Consider the following 19,116-nt stretch of genomic DNA (forward strand, 5'->3'; position numbering starts at 1 on the left):
CCCACAGAGGGAGAGGAGTCATAAATTATAATATTAGAGAGGTAGTGAGGAAATTCACATTTTATTTATACTGCATTAAAATGCCAGAGGCCAGGCGTGGTGGCTTACACCTTTAATCTCAGCACTCTGGGAGGCCGAGGTGGGGGGATCGCCTGAGGTCAGGAGTTCAAGACGAGCCTGGCCAACATGGCAAAACCCCATCTCTACTAAAAATACAAAAATTAGCCAGAAATGGTGGCATGCACCTGTAATCCCAGCTACACAGGAGGCTGAGGCAGGAGAATCACTTGAACCTGGGGGATGGAGGTTGCAGTGAGCCAAGATGGTGCCACTGCACTCTAGTCTGGGCAACAGAGCAAGACTCCATTTCAAAAAAAAAAAAGCCAATAAACTAGGTATTGATGGAACATACCTCAAAATAATAAGAGCTATTTATGACAAACCCACAGCCAATATCATACTGAATGGGCAAAAGCTGGAAGCATTCCCTTTGAAAACCAGCACACAAGGGTGCCTTCTCTCATAACTCCTCTTCAACATAGTATTGGAAGTTCTGGCCAGGGCAATCAGGCAAGAGAAAGAAATAAAGGGTATTCAAATAGGAAGAGAGGAAGTCAAATTGTCTCTGTTTGCAGATGACATGGTCGTATATTTAGGAAACCCCATCAGCTCAGCCCAAAATTTCCTTAAGCTGGTAAGCAACTTCAGCAATCTCAGGATACAAAATCAATGTGCAAAACCACAAGCATTCCTATATACCAATAACAGACAAACAGAGAGTCAAATCATGAGTGAACTCCCATTCACAATTGCTTCAAAGAGAATAAAATACCTAGGAATACAACTTACAAGGGATGTGAAGGACCTCTTCAAGGAGAACTATAAACCACTGCTCAAGGAAATAGGAGAGAATACAAACAAATGGGAGAACATTTTAGGCTCACAGATAGGAAGAATCAATATTGTGAAAATGGCCATACTGCCCAAAGTAATTTATAGATTCAATGCTAACCCCATCAAGCTACCATTGACTTTCTTCACAGAATTGGGGAGAACTACTTTAAATTTCATATGGAACCAAAAAAGATCCTGTATAGCCAAGATAATCCTAAGCAAAAAGAACAAAGCTGGAGGCATCACACTACCTGACTTCAAACTATACTACAAGGCTACAGTAATCAAAACAGCATGGTACTGGTACCAAAACAGAGATATAGACCAATGGAACAGAACAGAAGTCTCAGAAGTAAAACCACACATCTACAACCATCTGATCTTTGAAAACCTGACAAAAACAAGCAATGGGGAAAGGATTCCCTATTAGTAGATAGTGCTCGGAAAACTGGCTAGCCATATGCAAAAAACTGAAACTAGACCGCTTCCTTATATCTCACACAAAAATTAACTTAAGATAAATTAAAGACTTAAATGTAAGACAAAAAACCCCAGAAGAAAACCTAGGCAATTCCATTCAGGACACAGGCATGGGCAAAGACTTCATGACTAAACCACAAAAAGCAATGGCAACCAAAGCCAAAACTGACAAATGGAATCTAATTAAACTAAAGAGCTTCTGCACAGCAAAAGAAACTATCATCAGAGTGAATAGGCAACATACAGAATGGGAGAAAATTTTTGCAATCTATCCATCTGACAAAGGGCTAATATCCAGAATCTACAAGGAATTTAAACAAATTTACAAGAAAAAAAAGACCCCATCAAAAAGTGACTGAAGGATATGAACAGACACTTCTCAAAAGAAGACATTTATGCAGTCAAAAAACATATGAAAAAATGCTCATCATCACTGGTCATTAGAGAAATGAAAATCAAAACCATGATGAGATACCTTCTCACACCAGCCCGAATGACGATCATTGAAAAGTCAGGAAGCAACAGATGCTGGAGAGGATGCGGAGAAACAGGAACGCTTTTACACTGTTGGTGGGAGTGTAAATTAGTTCAACCATTGTGGAAGACAGCGTGGTGACTCCTCAAGGATCTAGAACCAGAAATACCATTTGACCCAGCAATCCCATTACTGGGTATATACCCAAAGGATTATAAATCATTCTACTATAAAGACACATGCACACATATATTTATTGCAGCAGTATTTACAAAGGTAGCAAAGACTTGGAACCAACCCAAATGCCCATCAATGATAGACTAGATAAAGAAAATGTGGCACATATATACCATGGAATACTATGCAGCCGTAAAAAGGATGAGTTCATGTCCTTTGCAGGGACATAGATGAAGCTGGAAACCACCATTCTTAGTAAACTAACACAGGAACAGAAAACCAAACACTGCATATTCTCACTCATAAGTGGGAGTTGAACAATGAGAACATGTGGACACAAGGAGGGGAATATCACACCTTTGGGCCTATCAGGGAGTGGGGGCTAGGGAAGGCATAGCATTAAGAGAAATACCTAATGTAGATGATGAGTTGATGGGTGCAGCAAACCACCATGGCCGTGTATACCCATATAACAAACCTGCATGTTCTGCACATGTATCCCAGAACTTAAAGTATAATAATAATAATAATAATGCCAAACAGAGAGCTTCTAAGCAAGACAGTGGTAAGGGAGATGATGTAGGTAGGCTTATGGAATACCCATTCTCAACATCACTTCTCATGCCTTTCTCTAAAGAAATATTCAGTTTCCAAGGCTCCCTCACAGCTGGGGATATTCATGTGATACAGTTTTAGACAATGAGATATAAGCTTATGTTCAGTAAGACCAGTTTCTGAGAAATCTTTGGACTACCTAATAAAAAGGGAAGTAAACTTTGGCAGGTTTTGTCCTTTGTCCTTCCCTAACTTCCATCTTGAGCACAAATGTGATGCTTGGAGGCACGGCAGTCATATTGCAACCATGAGGGCAGAAGGTAAATACATTTAAGAATGGCAAAGCAGAAATGTAGACAGTGACTCGGTCCTTAATCACATTGTTCAGCTTCTGCATTAGCTCTGGACTGCCTGTGTTGGGCACCCTCATGTGAGAAAAATAGGCCTCTCTCTTTTTTTTTTTTTTTTAAGTCATCATAAGTTGGATTTTCTCTTACTTGTTCCTGAATAAATTCTACACTGATAGAAATGATGTGATCCAATTTATGATCTAAAATGATCAGATTGTTTTGCAAGAAAGAATTTTGTGAGATAGGCAAGAGGAGCAACAAGGAGATAAGTTAGTGAACTATTGTAATAATCCAGGTAGGAAATGAAGGTGTCTTGACTGCAGTAGAGATATAGATAAAGAGTTGAAAAGCTTTTAAAAATGTTTAAGGAAGAATGGACTTGGTGACGGATTAGCTATATGGAAGGGGGAAAGGAGGTAGGCAGAATTATGGCCCCAAGAAGATTCCACACTGTAATCTCTGGGACTGTGAATCTGATGCCCATATGTGACCTTATATATGGGCATTATATGTGACCATACTCATATGTGACCTTACATGGGACTTTGCAGATGTAAGTGGGATTTGTATTTGTGTCCTGGGGCTGCTATAACAAAGCGCCACAAACTGAGTGGCCTAAAACAACAGAAGTGTGTTCTCTTACGGATCTGGAGGCCAAAAGTCTGAAACAGAGGTGTCAGCAGGGCCGTGACCTCTCTCCCAGCTCTGGGTTGTTACTGGGAGTCCTTGGCATTCCCCTCGGCTTACAGCTGCGTAACCTGTGTCTCTGCCTCTGTCACCACACAGCTATCTTCCCTCTGTGCATCTGTCATCATCTGACAGCGCCTCTGTGTTTTTCTGTCACTTTTCCTCCTCCTCTTCTTCTTTTTATTTTTATTTATTATTATTATTCTTTTTTGAGATAGAGTTTTGCTCTTGTTGCCCAGGCTGGAGTGCAATGGCGCAATCTCGGCTCGGCTCACCACAACCTCCGCCTCCCGGATTCAAGTGATTCTCCTGCCTCAGCCTCCCAAGTAGCTGGGATTACAGGCATGTGCCACCACACCCAGCTAATTTTGTGTTTTTAGTAGAGATGGGGTTTCTCCATGTTGGTCAGGCTGGTCTCAAACTCCCGACCTCAGGTGATCTGCCCGCCTCAGCCTCCCAAAGTGCTGGGTCTTTTCCTCTTCTTAATAGGACACCAGTCAGATTGGTGGTTTTTACTGGTGGTTTTTAAGTAGGGGGATTATCCTGGATTTAGCCTGGATTATCCAGGTGGACCCAGTTTAACTGAATGGGCCTTTAAAGGCAGAGAACTTCCTCCTGTTGGAGCCAGAGAGCTGCAGCACCAGGAGAAAACAGAGATGTCAATCATGAGAAGGGTTCTATGTGCTGCTGTTGCTTTTTTTTTTTTTTTTCCCCCAATACTTTAAGTTCTGGGGTACGTGTGCAGAACGTGCAGAACGTGCAGGTTTGTTACATAGGTATACACGTGCCATGGTGGTATTTCTCCTAATGCTCTCCCTTCCCAACCCCCCACCCCCCGACAGATCCTGGTGTGTGATGTTCTACTCCCTGTGTTCATGTATCCTCATTGTTCAGCTCCCACTTATGAGTGAGAACATGCGGCATTCGGTTTTCTGTTCCTGTGTTAGTTTGCTGAGAATGATGGTTTTCAGCTCCATCCAAGTCCCTGCAAAGGATATGAATTCATCCTTCTTTATGGCTGCATAGTATTCCATGGTGTACATGTGCCACTTTTCCTTTATCCAGTCTATCATTGATGGGCATTTGGGTTGGTTCCAAGTCTTTGCTATTGTAAACAGTGCCACGATAAATTGTTGTTGCTTCTTAACAACACATAGAGAGTCACGTGCAAAAAAAACAAAGAGAGGCCTCTAAAGAAGCAAGGGCACCCTGGATGGCAGCAAGCAAGGAAATGGGGACCTCAGTTCTACAACTGTAAGGAACTGGATTCTACCATCAACCTGAATACACTTAGGAGCAGATTCTTCCCAGAGCCTCCAGGAAGGAGCACAGCCCTGCTGAGACCTTGATTTTGGCCCTCTGAGACCCGGAGCAGGGGAACCAACTGAGCCACACTGTGCCCAACTTCTGACCCATGGAAGCTGTAAGATGATAAATGGGTGTGGTTTAAAGCCACTAAGTTTGTGGTAATTTGTTAGGCAGGAACAAATAACAAATACAAGGAGAGTATAAAGAATAACCCCCTGGTGTTTGTCTTAAGCAATGGTGGGTGGAGATGTCTTCATTTTGGTGGGAAAACCAGAGGGGAAGCAGTCAAGGTGGGGTGGAGTGGAGAGGACATCAGTGTTTCAGAGTCATGGCAGAAAGCTCTCGGCTGATGGCACATTCAGAGCAGGACTCATAAGCCTGGGGTTTAGAAGAGAATGGGGAGAGAGTTATAAATGTGGGAGCCACAAACCAGAGACAGCATTTATGGTACAGCCATGAAATAGCTGCAGTCACCCAAGGGAAGGGACTCTGGGACTGAACCAAGTCCAAACTTGTTCTTCTAGCCACCGTACAGCAAGTAAGTAGAGAGGCAAGGAGTTGGAGCAGGGAAAGCAGCTTTATTTTGGAAAGCCAGCACACTGAGCAGATGGTGGACTAATGTCCTAAAGAACCATCTTAAGTTAGTAAAAGTTTCAGGTTCTTTTTATGTTGGGGCAGGGGGAAGAGGAAAGGGTTGGGATCAAGAGGTGACCAACAACCACAGACATCTGGGCACCAGTGACTGTCTGAGGAGGCCATGAAACCTCTCTGTCCTTGGTCAGGCTACACGCTCCCACAAATCTTGAATACAACATGGTTTTTGTGCATACACCCTCCTTATCTTCTTGGGGGTTAATTTTGGGAAAGGATTATTTTCATCCTTGCTTTAAAGTTAAACTATAAACTAAATTCCTCCTATAGTTAGTTTGGTCTTTGCGCAGGGATGAGCAAAAGCCGTTAACCTGGAGGATATCACCTCCAGGGGGCAGGGGGTTAGGAGCGAAATGGAGTTAGCCATACTGGGCCTCCTTTTCACTGTCCCAGGACTAACCCCAGGAAGCATCCCAGTCTAGCTGGGAGCTAGGGGAGGGGGGCAGGGGAACAATAAAGAAATTGGAAAAAGTAACTTCACAGAAAGGGGAGGTCAGCCATGGTACAAGATGCTGAAAATTCCAGCAAAATGAGAACTCTAAAATGTCCATTACAGTTTCTTATAAGATAAACACACACCTGCCTTATGATCCACAATCCCATTCCTTGGTCTCTACACGGAGAAATGAAAACCTATGGCCACCTGCATGCGAATGTTTATAGCAGGTGTATTTGTAATCACCCAAACCTGGAGACAATCCAAATGCACTTCAACAGGTGAGTGGATAAACAAACTGTGGTCCATGCAGACAATAAAATCCGACTTAGTAATAGAGAGAACCAGCTATTGATACACACACAATCTGGATCAAAATCATACACTTGAAAATGTATGATCCCATTATGTGACATTCTCCAAAAGACGAAACTACAGGAACAGAAAGCAGATTCACTATTGCCAGGGGTGGGTGGGGAGAGGGAATAAAAAAGGGTACCATGAAAAATTTTGGGGGATGTGGAATCATTTTATATCTTGATTACAATGGTGGTAGCGTTTGTCAAAACAGAACTGTACCCTTAAGAAGGTGAGTTCATTTAACCTCAATTTTTAGAATGAAGAAGAATATAAATAAAAAATGCCCGATGAATCTGGCCATGTGGAAATCATTGGTGACTTCTGGAAAAGCAGTGTGGGGGGCCCACTGGCATGGAAACCAGCAAATGTTCAGGGGAACAGGAGGAAAAACCAGAGCTGATGGGGTTGAGGAAAGGGTATTTTTTAACCTCCGGAGCCAAGGGTTGAGCTGGCCAGAGTCCTAGTTCACGGCACGCTTTCATCGTCGTTTTGTGCAAGGCCTATCTCTTGTGCTTTCCTTTTGACCTCTGACCCCCACAGGCTCTCACGCTCATGTTTTTGACTCGTGTCCTTGAGTGTGCACGTGTGCCTTTTGCAAAAATGAAATGCTTACTCTTTGTGTATTTCTCCTTTTAATTTACATAAATGGCATTGTGCAACTGACCTTGTTCTATTTCTCTCTTCCTTCATTCAACACTTTTTTTGAAAAGCTCTGTTCTCATGGTTTTACATGCCACGAGCTCATTGCTCTGAGAGCTGTTTAGTATTCAGTAGTGAGGGTCCACTGCACCTCCTTTCCATTCCTCTGGGACTCGAGGTTGCCTCCAGCCACTGCGGTGGACATCTCTGTGTATGTCCTCTCATGGACCATGAGACAATTGACCTGCAATGTGGCCCTGAGAGTGAACCTGCTGGGTCATAGTGTCCTCAGCCTCAGTCCTGACTACCAACCACTTTCCCTGATGACTCTGCACATTTGCACCGCCGTCAGCAGTGCAGGGGCACTGAGAAAGGAGCTGGCTTTCAGGGGGTGGGAGTAGATGGGTCATTTCTTCCTCCACACCTCAGACCACCAAAAAGGAAGGCAATTTTTACTCTATTCCCCAAGAGAGAAATGTACCTGAAGAATGTTTCTTCTCTCCCTGCCTTTCATTCCCAGGAAGAAAACGGCTTATAGGGTTGATAGGTTTGTGAGCATGGACAGGGCAAGTGAGGGCCAGCAGCTCCCGGTTGTTCTTTCATGAAGATCCCTACCCAGGTTATGGGTCTCTAGGACTCCTCTCCTCTACCTGGTCTGCCTAAAGAGCCAGCTCTGCCCTGAGCAAGGGGAGCCTTAAGAGCTCTGCCTATCATGAGGATGAAGTATTAGGAAGCCTAACTGGTCAAGTCACCATCCTCAAGCGTAACTGTGATAATCAAGCTGATATTTTGAGTTCTCTTTGTCTGAATGCTGTGGTTGTCTCCCAGTTAGTTTCAAACTCAGAAAGAAATGGAGGCAAAAGACATGATTTATTGTTACCTTAAACCCCCAACATATTGATGCAAAAGACTGAAATCTTGAGAAATGGGTGCAAGGACAAGTATTTGGGGCCAAAGAGATAGGCTTTGGGCTCAGCCCAAGACCAAATCTAACATTCCTTTAGACTTTGGAAGATGCAGGAGCAGCCTATATTGTGGCTGCCTGCTACAGTTGTACACCTGCTCTTAGCTCACTGTGGCCCTTGAAGAGGAAACTATCTTTATTTTCTTCCTATATCAGGAAGATTGAGACCCCAAGAAATCTAACAGAGGAAAAGAAACACAGTTTCAGGGAGTTGAGTGGTTTAACTTTCCCAGAGGGGACCTAGATTCAAGAAATAATTGAGGAGCCTCAGCTTTTTAAAGTAGCAGATAGAGAATCTTTACTAAACTACAAGGGAAGCGGCCCTTTCCCAAGTGCTTAGAGATGGTATGGACAGATTTGGAAGGTCCCTCGCAAGAATGCATGGAACACACCCACTAGGTGAGCCTCAGGGCATGTGCCCTTGGAAATATGCCTGGAAAATTTAGGGAATCAGGACACAAAGGAAGGCAAAGGAAAGGCAAGACATGCCCAGGGGAGCCAGGCAGAGCAGTAATAGTAAAATGTTGATCATATAGGAGGGCTTATCTAATTCATGGGGGAGACTATAGACAAGACTTACTTGAACAATTGACTTTATATCTCTGTAGTAGTTTGTACTGGGTCAACTTGGTTAAACAGGGAGCTTTGTCTCCCATAATACCCTCCCTTTACAGTTCTAGTATAGAGTATGCCAGAGAAAACTCTGCATGCAATTAGACGGTGGCAGTTAGCAATGGCCATTGCTCTCTGAAGGTCCTGGTCACACGGTGGCAACTTGACATAGAGGTGCCAGAGGATCCAGACTGCTCTCACCCTCCCCACTCAACTTCCAGCTATTTGTTCTAATTACTGCTTCTGCTGACCAACAGACCCCTTAGGCTCACCGCAGATGCTTGTATACCACAGAGGTGGGGGCTTCCCAGAGACCTCCCACAAGCTTCGTCTTCATAGTTCTGCTTCAGAAGCTAGATGTGCTTGACTTCTCAAATTGGCTGGCTAGGGACTCCCTCTCTGATTCCTCAAGTTCCCTCTGGATCTTTGATTATCATAATTATTTAAGATTTAATTACTACACACACACACACACACACACACACACACACACAACTATATTCCCTAACCATAATCCCCATTAATGACTGTGCTCCCCTCTCTCATGATGGGAGACCCTGCCAGACAGAATCCATAGGTGTACATAGGTAAATCTGGGTCTGAAAGAAATAGGCTGGGAGAAAATGTGAGGAAAAAGGCATTTATACCCATCAAACATTGGTGGCCCTATATGTAGAGTAAAAGGACAGGGGATCCACTTAAGAAACAGGTCAAAATGCTAAAAACATATCCAAAACTCCCTGATAAAAGACAGAGGGAAATGAACACTGGAGGGTCACATGACACAGAGAGTGCTACAGAGAGCCAAGTGGCAGCAGAAAGATTTGTAGCTACCATCCAAGTGGCACACATTCCAGGCTCTGGGGAAAAGGCAGAGTGTTGGTCCTCACCAGGTCCCTGGCACCTCAGGATTTAATGAGCTTTATGAGCTTGAGAAAATCAATATGAACACTCACCAGAGGTGTTAGAGGCTCTGCTTAAACTCAGTTTATCTCTGGGTTCAAGTAGCATAAAATTCAGACAGGGTGCAGTGGCTCACGCCTGTAATCCCAGCACATTGAGAGGCCAAGGCAGGCGGGTCACTTGAGGTCAGGAGTTCGAGACCAGCCTGACCAACATGGTGAAACCCCATCTCTACTAAAAATACAAAAATTACCCGGGTGCAGCAGCATGCACCTGTAGTCTCAGCTACTCAGGAGGCTGAGGCACAAGAATCGCTTGAACCAGATGGCAGAGGTTGCAGTGAGCCAAGATCCTGCCACTGCACTCCAGAATGGGCGACAGACAGAGCAAGACTCGGTCTCCAAAAAAAAGGAATATAAAATTGAGAGGCGATTTGGAAATGAAGTTTTATACCCACAAGGTATTAAAGAGGAACACCTCAGTCAACACTTGGTAACTGGCTATGTCAATACTATATATTTAAAACTTTGGCTGAAAAATCAAAGTATCTAAAAAGCCACCCTATGAGAGAAAAAAGAGGATGTAGCATGGATTTTTTTTCCCACAGGTATGGGGATTCAAGTCAGAGTCTTCCAGAAGCTGAACCTGAGACAAAGATTTTGGTGGAGGTAGTTTATTTGGGAGATAGTCCAAAGAAGCACTAACAGTAGAGTGGGGAATTTGGGCAGGAAAGGAAGGAAAGTCAACAAAGAGCATTGCATTGGCAACTGAGACCCAGTCCTGTTGGAGACCCTCTGAGAGACCATGGTGCAATGCAACTTGAATTTGTGCCACTCAAGGAGCAAGGAAGCTGGGGTGCTTATCCAGCACTCCTCCTGCCCATCATTTCATAGAGGGGCTTCTCCTGGGTTCTTAACTCATGAGCACTTCTGGCCAGTCCTACACCTCTTCCCACATTCAGGGAAAGCCTTCAGCTAGCGACTCTCAAGTGTTCGCAGGAGGAAGCCATCAACGTCACAGGCAGAGTGAGGGCTGAGAGAGGGTGCCAACAGCATCAACCACATTTGGAAAACAAGTTCTCTAGTTAGCCTCTTGACGGGAAATTTCTCCTACTTGAGTCTTGTTCTCATGATACTGGACAACTAGCATAGCTTGAGGCTGGCATCACAATGAAGCTGAAACCAATATGAACCTGTTATCCTCTCTCAGACCATGCTACATCTCAGCAATGGTCATATATGTTTGGTTTAATGCAAATGACAACTTTTTCTTGGATTAGTTGCTTTGCAGACTTTTTCTTTTTCTTGTATTTCTGAATTCCATGGGTGTGCATCAGTGCTGTGAAAGTCTTATGTGTCCTCTTAACTCTCTTCTCTATAAAACATGAGGCACTATACTTTGGGTTAGATGAATTCAACTTGGATGTGCTGAAGTAACAACATCCTAACTGTGGCTGCCAAAGAGATGTTGACTCTCTCCTTAAATTCTTAGACATATGAATGACATCTCTTTGTTGTGATAGTAGAGTTAACATTGACAAGGGTGATTTGGATATTTTAATTTTTGTGGCGTTCTTAACAATTTTTATTTTCTGTATCTCAGACTAGATTTACAAGCATGTATTTGAATATTTGATAGTGGGAGGCTAAATGCTATTTTTCAAGTTTGGGATGGTTTTACATGACCACTATTATGATAATAGAGTTATTAAAATCTATCATTGGAGCTCATTACGTGCCCTCAGCTGAGTCATTTTGTACAACAGGCCATCATCAGAGATGAGAACAGAACAGAGTGAATTGTCAGCACAGAATGTAAGTCTTAGAGTTGATTTAGTTAATGTACAGTGCTGATCTATTTCAGAGCTTTCAGGGAAAGAGCTAGATGGCCCACCCTGTGTTTTATAAGATTTTAGGGTTTTTCTGCTGACAAGACACAATACAATGACACTTGCATAGATGAACGGCAAAACTCTGGTAACACACAGCTCTAAATAAGAGAACACTGCCAGTCAGAGACACACACAGGGGTTGTGCCTAGGGGGCAGGGTAACAGCAATCTAAAGATGTAGGGGCTGCCTGTATATAAGTGAGGGTGAGGTTAGCTAGAGTTTGCAGGCTCTCTGTGGGTTGGCTCATTTGAACAATTTCGTGGGCTCTGGGGCGTATAGGTTCTCTCTAGTTGTCTGGTACCTGGCCCCAACTGGGTCAAGACAGTTTTATAAAAAGAATTTTTTTAAAGAAAACTAGATTATACCCTTGATCTCAGAATGATGAAATAGTTGATTGGTCTGGGGGTGAGGCCACATGACTATGCCAGTGAGTGCCCCCTAAGAAACTACCAATCTCTTCCCCTTAGGAGGTGATTACACCCTTGGCTGACCATAGTTTAGACCTAGTATGTAAGTGGACAAACTCCAGGGTATTCAAAAGCACCATCTTCCCCTGCTTTCCCGCCTTCACACCAAGTCGGGTCCTTAAGACTGTGGAAAGACCAGCACAATCTTTGGAAGCAGTCTTCTGCCCTCCTCTTCATCCCTACTCCTTTCTTCCATGGGATCAGGAGGGACTGAGTGAGTTGTGAGTCTAGAAGGATGAATGAACTCAGGTGCCTTGCACCTGCCCTCTGCCTCTAGTTTCCACCTTGCTCCTTTCTTCTTTGTTGGGTGAACTATCCCAGGAAGGCTCTGCCCCCAAGGGTAGGAAGGTCTGAGGTTGTACATCTAAACAAATGAGTAAATCCAACTCAGGGTCAAAGGAGAAGGAAGCTCATTGTTGCCTAAAACAAGCTTAAGTTTAGCCCATTGTTGCCTAAACCAATTTAGCTTTACTTCCAACAAAACTTGTTCTGTACCTCGATCTTCATTTGTCTGACTCCTGCAATACTCCCCGCTTACACAGAACTCTGATATGGAGAGTCAAGGTAGTATCAATGTGCATGCATGGCCACCAACCATTTTCCCGTGGACATGAGGGCTACTCTTCCTATCCAGAGGTGGGCATTTCCCTTTGAATCTGGACTACTCTTGTGACTTGCTCTGACCAGAAGACACATTTGGCATAAATGAAAATTTGAGATTTCTAAGTCCAACCCTGAAGGTGCCTTGTAACTCCTGATTTTGCTCAGAGGAAAATTCACCGTGTGCAGAGTTCGCACCGTACTGCTGGAGAGAGAGGTCAAGTGAAAAGAGGTCTTGATAGATGAGACAACGCTCTGTTGTTTCCAAACAGAGGACATGTGGAAGAGAACTAAGGCCCCAGATATAGGATGGAGCCCATGAGAAGAAAAGAAGCCCAACAACCCCAGCCAAGCCCCAGATGACGGAGTCTCCCCAGCTGAGGTGAGAGATGTGAATGACACCATCTTGGACTCTCCAGCCCCAGTTGAATAGTGCCAGCCAATATCATGAGTAGCAGACACAAGCCATCCCTATTGATCTGTTCACATTGTTGAGCAACAAAATGGTTGTTAAGTCATTAAATTTTGGACTGGTGTGTCACCCAGGTATGGATAGCCACAACAGCCTGTACCCTCAACAGTGAGATATTAGTGTTGCCTGGGTGCAGATGAGACTATCATAATAAAAAAGAGGGCTGAAGATGCAGAATAGAGTGGGTGTGGAGTCTAGAGTACACAAAGGGGCATGGCCTGAGATGGTGTAAGCACGGAGAAGATGGTTAGAGATTCTGGTATGATTGTAGATTTGGTAGTGTGAAGATTAGGCAGTTTCATTCTAATGGTGCAGGTTTTCTTGGTGACATTTGAGATGAGGTCATAAGCTGAATGGAAATTGGGGGATGTATTTTGAGGACTGAGGAGGAGCTAAAAGTGGTCATCTTGTATCATGGGAAGGTAGCTCTTGGAGTAACACGGTTCAACTCCCGAATAGTGTCGAATGTTCATTTGTGGTAGGTAAGCATGAAATTGACTTGAAGCTGGCCTGTTAGGCAATGCTCAGCTGCTAGGACGCAGGACTGAGATGGTGGAGAGAGGGCAGGACACTGGTTCTCCACCCTGTGTTAACATGGGAATCACCTGGGAAGCTTTTAAGTATCCCCTAAGTGACTCCTTTCAAACAAACAAACAAAAACAAAACTGATACCTACATTTTATCTTCCCATTCCTAGAATTCTTGATTTAATTGGTATAGGGTAAAGTCTGGGCATCAAATCCAGTAGTGTCTTCCAACCAGCCTTGTGGCCAGGTCTGACATTTACAGCCATATTGGCCACATACTGCACAATTCCAGAAACCTTCATTCACATAATCTATATTGGAAATAGTTTGTTCTAAATTTGTGTTGTATACAACCTTCAAAACTGTACATGGTTGGCTGATCTATCCAGCCTTATTCTGTTTGCAAAGCTCCTTTTTAGCTTTCTCAACACTACTCTCTCCCTATTCCCTTGCTACCACTTTGACTACTCTTTCTCATGTTCTTTCAACTTGCACATCTCCTTGAGGAAGTTAATCAGCTTCCAATCTCCAACCACGTCTTTCCACAGTCATGAGTCACAGCTCCAAAGCTCTTAAGCCTTGCCACCCACAGTCTTCAGGCATCTCAAACCCATATTAACCTTGCCCCTCTTCTTTCCACATTCTCTTTCCTAATTAATGACACTGCTTCCTGTTAAGGCACCCAACTTAGAAAACTAAGTCTCCTCTGGCTGTGTCCTCCCCATGCTCTACTGTTGCCCACCCCTCAGAGCCTCACACTCTCTGCCTTAGACTCTTTACAGCTGTCCCCAGACCGATGTCATTTTCTCTAACGCATCCTCCATATTACACAAAGGGTGTCTTCAAAAACAAACACTGAATGTTCTTTCTCCTCCCATTAATTCTTCAGTGATTCCAAATGTTCACTGGATAAAGTCCTAAGTCCTTACATTGGCATTTCAGGTCCTAGAATAACAGACCCAAACCTACCCTGCTAGAATTGCATGCTGCCCGCTCACTCCTCATCCACCTTATGCCCAAACTGTCATATCCATGCTCCTTTCTTCCTGCCTTTTCCCGAGTCCTAGGGACTGAATGTCTGTGTCACCCCGACCCCCACCAAATTCATATGTTGAAACCCTAATCCCCAGTGTGACACTGTTTGGAGGTGGGACCTTGACAGGTAATTAGGTCATAAAGGTGGAGCCCTCATGACGAGATTAGTGCCATTATAAAAAAGAGACACGAGAGAGCTTACTTTCTCTCTCTTTCTCTCCTTCCATTCTCTGTCATTCTCTCCTCCTCTCTCTCTGCATGTGTGTGTGCACACCTTGGGAGGATACAAGAGGGCAGCCTTCTGCAAACCAGAAAGAAGGTGCTCACCAGACACCAGATTTGTCAGTGCCTTGATTTTGGACATCCCAGCCTCGAGAACTATGAGAAACAACTTGTTGTTTAGCCACCAGCCGATGATATTTTTGTTATAGCAGCACAAACTAAGCCACCATGAAATTCCCTTTGTCTGAATGCTCGTTCTGTCTTTACCACATCCATTTCTATGCAACTTAAAAGCTTAGTTTGTTATCCAACCCTCCCTTTATGCCACCTCTGCAGTACTAGAAATTCTTTTCTCTCTGTGTCCTTACTCCTAACCACACCATACATTTCTACCCAACTGTAGACCTCATAGATCTTTAAGAGAAGAATGTTGTTCATATTTTCCTCGTGTCTCCAGGGCCTGGTATAGTATGCAATCCCTATTAGGTACTCAATAAATAAAGGAATGGATACTCTGCCAGTAAGAAACGGCAAAGGGTGAACTTGGACTCACAGGTACTAGATAGATGCATTTACTTATACACCCAATGCAATTACAGGTCTTGGGTGATTTAAAGGCTGTTTCTGCAGGGGCCAATAAATCTTTTACAAACGCTTTGCCATCCAGCATAATTATTTAGCTTGTCTCTGGCTGTTTATATGCACTGGATAATACCACCTGGGACTCTGAGAGTCCTACCAACAAGCCTGCATGGCGGGGACAATCAGACTTATTTCTGTTGGTTCTCTGGTACCTTTGTCACCACCAGAATGAGATTCCTGGGTTGGGCCACTATTCCCAGGAAGATGATGAAAGAGATGCTCAAACATTAAGCATTTATTGTGGAATGCCAGTGAGGTTTTAGGTTCTTGTTACGCGGTATTATTTTGGCTCTATATGGCTTATTGGATGGCCATTGCTCAGATTAATCAGAAACACAAAGGGGACAAAGGGCAAAGGCAGAATGGTGTCAAATAGGATCGACAAATACCATCATCAGAGAAGCAACATGCGCACTCAGGACAGGTGGGCTGGGGGTCGAGAGATCAAGCACAAATGAGTGGAGTACCCTCCAAGTCAGAGGCAGGTGAGGCAGAGGGAGAACTCTAAGGAATTTTCCCATAAGTGGCTTGGGCTGTCTGTCTGGAGCTTGTTCTCATTGGTGCCTATGTGTAGATGTCTCAGCATCACTGCGTCACACTCCCAGCAGGTGGAACATTCAAAGTTGAGGTGGCTGCTTGCTGGGAAACAGGAGAGCTGGGTCCTAGTTGAAGATTTTCTGCACAGTCTCTCAGTGAGCCAAGGCTCTGGCCACTGCTCCTAAGTCTCAGTTTCCTCATTAATAAAGGAAGGCTTTGCACAAATTCCTGTATCATTCAGGATGGGCTTAGGTTATACAGCAGTAGCAATCCCCCATCCCCAAATTTCAGTTGCTTTAAAAACAAACAAACAAACAAAACTTTTATTTAAGACTTGCTGATGTTGTCCTCAATGAGGACTCAGGGTGACAAAGCAGTCACTTTCTAAGTCATTGCCAGTCACCAAGGCAGAGAGGAAAGAGAGAGGCTCAAGGCCTGCACTGACTCAGCTCCTGCCTGGAAGGAACACTCCACTCAGTTTCACGGACCAAGGCTTATCAATGACCACATCGAACTTCAGACATACAGGGAAATGCAATTTTGCCCTGTGCTTGGAAGCAGAAAGACGTGGAACATTTGCAAACAGCCCCGGTGAATACTACATTCCCTCATACATCTAGGTATTTTTAATATTACAAAATTAAATGTTTCCTCTTTCCAGCTGCAATCACTAATTCTGCCTCTCTATTTCTTCTATGATGTGATTTCTCAACCACATGTATGGAACTCAGATATTGACTGAGGTCATTCTGTCTTTGAGATTTAAGTAAAGCTGGCTTGAATCAGCATCTCTTCTCCTGCAGAAAGTCCAGTGCCCTTCTATGAGTATTCTGCAATTCCCTGGGGTTGCCTCCAGGGTCACCTCCAGCAAGTCCTGACCTCACTTGTGTGTCACTTGCAATGGCTTTTTTCTTCTCCCTGCTCCGTTCTGACTTGAAATCCAGCCTCCTTTTCTTGATTTCCCCTCATTTGCCCACACAAAACATCAATGTCAAGAGCACACTTCGCTGAAGGTTTGGACGGGGCTATTTATGTCACGGCAACACAAACTACTTAGAAATGAATATCAGACATTCTTGTTCTCCTGAGTGTTTGGGTCACCCTGCCACTGAGAATTTCTCTCTGTGCTCTTCTCTGCAGGTGAAACCCCCTCATCATTGGCTATTCCCTCTCTTGCCAGCTTTTACCCATTCTTCATTATGAACAGTAACAACTCCCCACCTTCTACTTGGCTCCAAACATGTTTTCACATACAGATGCTCAAAGTGCTCTCTAAACAAAGAGCCATCCATTGCAGGTCCTGAGCAGCTCAGAAGACCTGACAGAGACTTGAAATTCCAGCTGTTCCTCCCCCACCCACAGCCCTGGACCCTCCATGAGTACAAGAGAGCAGTGTAGAGATTTATGTGTCCACCAATGCAGGTATTTCTGCCTTCCCCTGCCTCTTCCCTTAAAAGGCAGAAGTTTGCTAAAGCCAGTCTTAGTTTTAAATAACTCTTTCTTTCCCTCTGTTAAATACAGACGTTTCATGAAGCACTCGTATACAAATGCCGAGCACTGTGCCCCACCACAAACCCATGGGGATGGTACTATGTTTATCCACATCTTACTAATGAGAAAACTGAGGCTTGGGGAGGAAAGTAGTTTGCCCAGGGTCTCCTGCACAGCTCTGAAACCCAGGTCTGTAGGACAACCAGCTCCTCTTCTCTCTCTTTCAAAAGTGCATCACTCTGACCTCGTGCCCTTTACAGGTAAGGCCCTCCGCCCAAAATGGTTCAAGAAAAGCACTTTATAGATAAGGCCTTCTGCCCAAAATGGTTCAAGAAAAGCTAGAAAGATTACACGAAAGTGGGGTTACTGCTATTCCTTGACCTTTACCTTGATTTTGAAATCCAGTTTCAAGTCAACAAAGGGGATTGTCCCCTCCACGTGCCAAGTTCTGCTGACGGCACCGAGGAGGAGAGAAGAGGAGATGGAGAAGGACTTGCATTCAAACCCCCTGAGCTAACAGCTAAGTCAGGAGAAGCAGGACTTCCTGGCGTGAAGGGGATAGTGGAGGTCCCCACCCCACTGGGAAGTGTCAGGGGAGAGAGCTCCAGGAGGATTGGGTGGGCTGTGGAGGGGGCTGTTCAGGATTGCTTCAAGATCTTGCCAAGCCTTGTCTATATGGGGCAGTTAATAAATATTCTCTTACACTTTCCCTTCTTCTGAAAAAGAAACTTCTGTCCCATCCTGCTCCAAAGTTCGATGGCTTCTGAGTCCAGGCATGCTAAGGGTGATCACAGTTTTTCTGTCCCCCAGGCTTTGCACAGAACCCTAGAGTATATCTCTGGCAAACCCTCTTCCCTCTTTGATTTCCTGGCTACAGCCATTACCATTTTGCAGTGCAATGGAAAAAGCTCTAACAATCTGGGTTCAAATCCCACCTCTACTACTAATTGCTGAGGGATCTGGGACTCTTTGCTCACCTACTTTGAGGCTCAGCTTCCTATCTCTACAATCAAGACAATGGAACCAGGGCCAGGAGTAGAGGAGAAAATGTGGGCTCATTGTAATATCAGGGAAATTTAATCATACTTCTGAGCACTGGTCTCTAGAGTGGGCAGCTGTCATTTCCACTGCACAGAGTTCATCCAAACTGCTTTTCCACTACGGGGTCATCCAAGGAAAAGTGGGAGGTAGCCCAACTTTTGGCTATGGAAATTGGGGAGATATTTCTTTTTCCATGCCTCCTGGCAACTAAATATGGGTTCATAACATAAACATGGCCAATCAAACATTCACACCCAGGATTTTGAATGTAAAAGGAATGACACAAAGGACTATGATCTGTTGAAGGTTTCTCAGTGTGACTGGAGTGGAATAGAGGATGCCGGGCAGGGTATGGTGGGGGTGCCTGCTGTGGAAGGAACAGAGTGTTTCAGGTCACTGGGTCCTCATAGTCAGACTGTGCCTGTGGCTGCGTCTTTCACTCTCTGGATCCCCTATGTCTTCTGTAAACTGCCCAAAACCCTTCTGATAAATCCCACTCAGACTTAAGTTAATCAGAAGCAGTTTTTGTTGCTTCCAGCCAACAGTTCTGACTCATACAGTCTCTCAAATGCTATCATCTGTAGATGAAGCAAACCTAATACTTAAAATATGAACTGTTTCTTAAGTGTAGGCCAGTAGGAGATGGGCAGTTTGGTTCTTCACAGGCTGACCTGGCCATGATTCCTAGGTCTATTTTTCC

The sequence above is a fragment of the Macaca mulatta genome, chromosome 10 (assembly GCF_049350105.2).
Source record: "Macaca mulatta isolate MMU2019108-1 chromosome 10, T2T-MMU8v2.0, whole genome shotgun sequence".
In the NCBI taxonomy this organism is placed as follows: Eukaryota; Metazoa; Chordata; class Mammalia; order Primates; family Cercopithecidae; genus Macaca; species Macaca mulatta.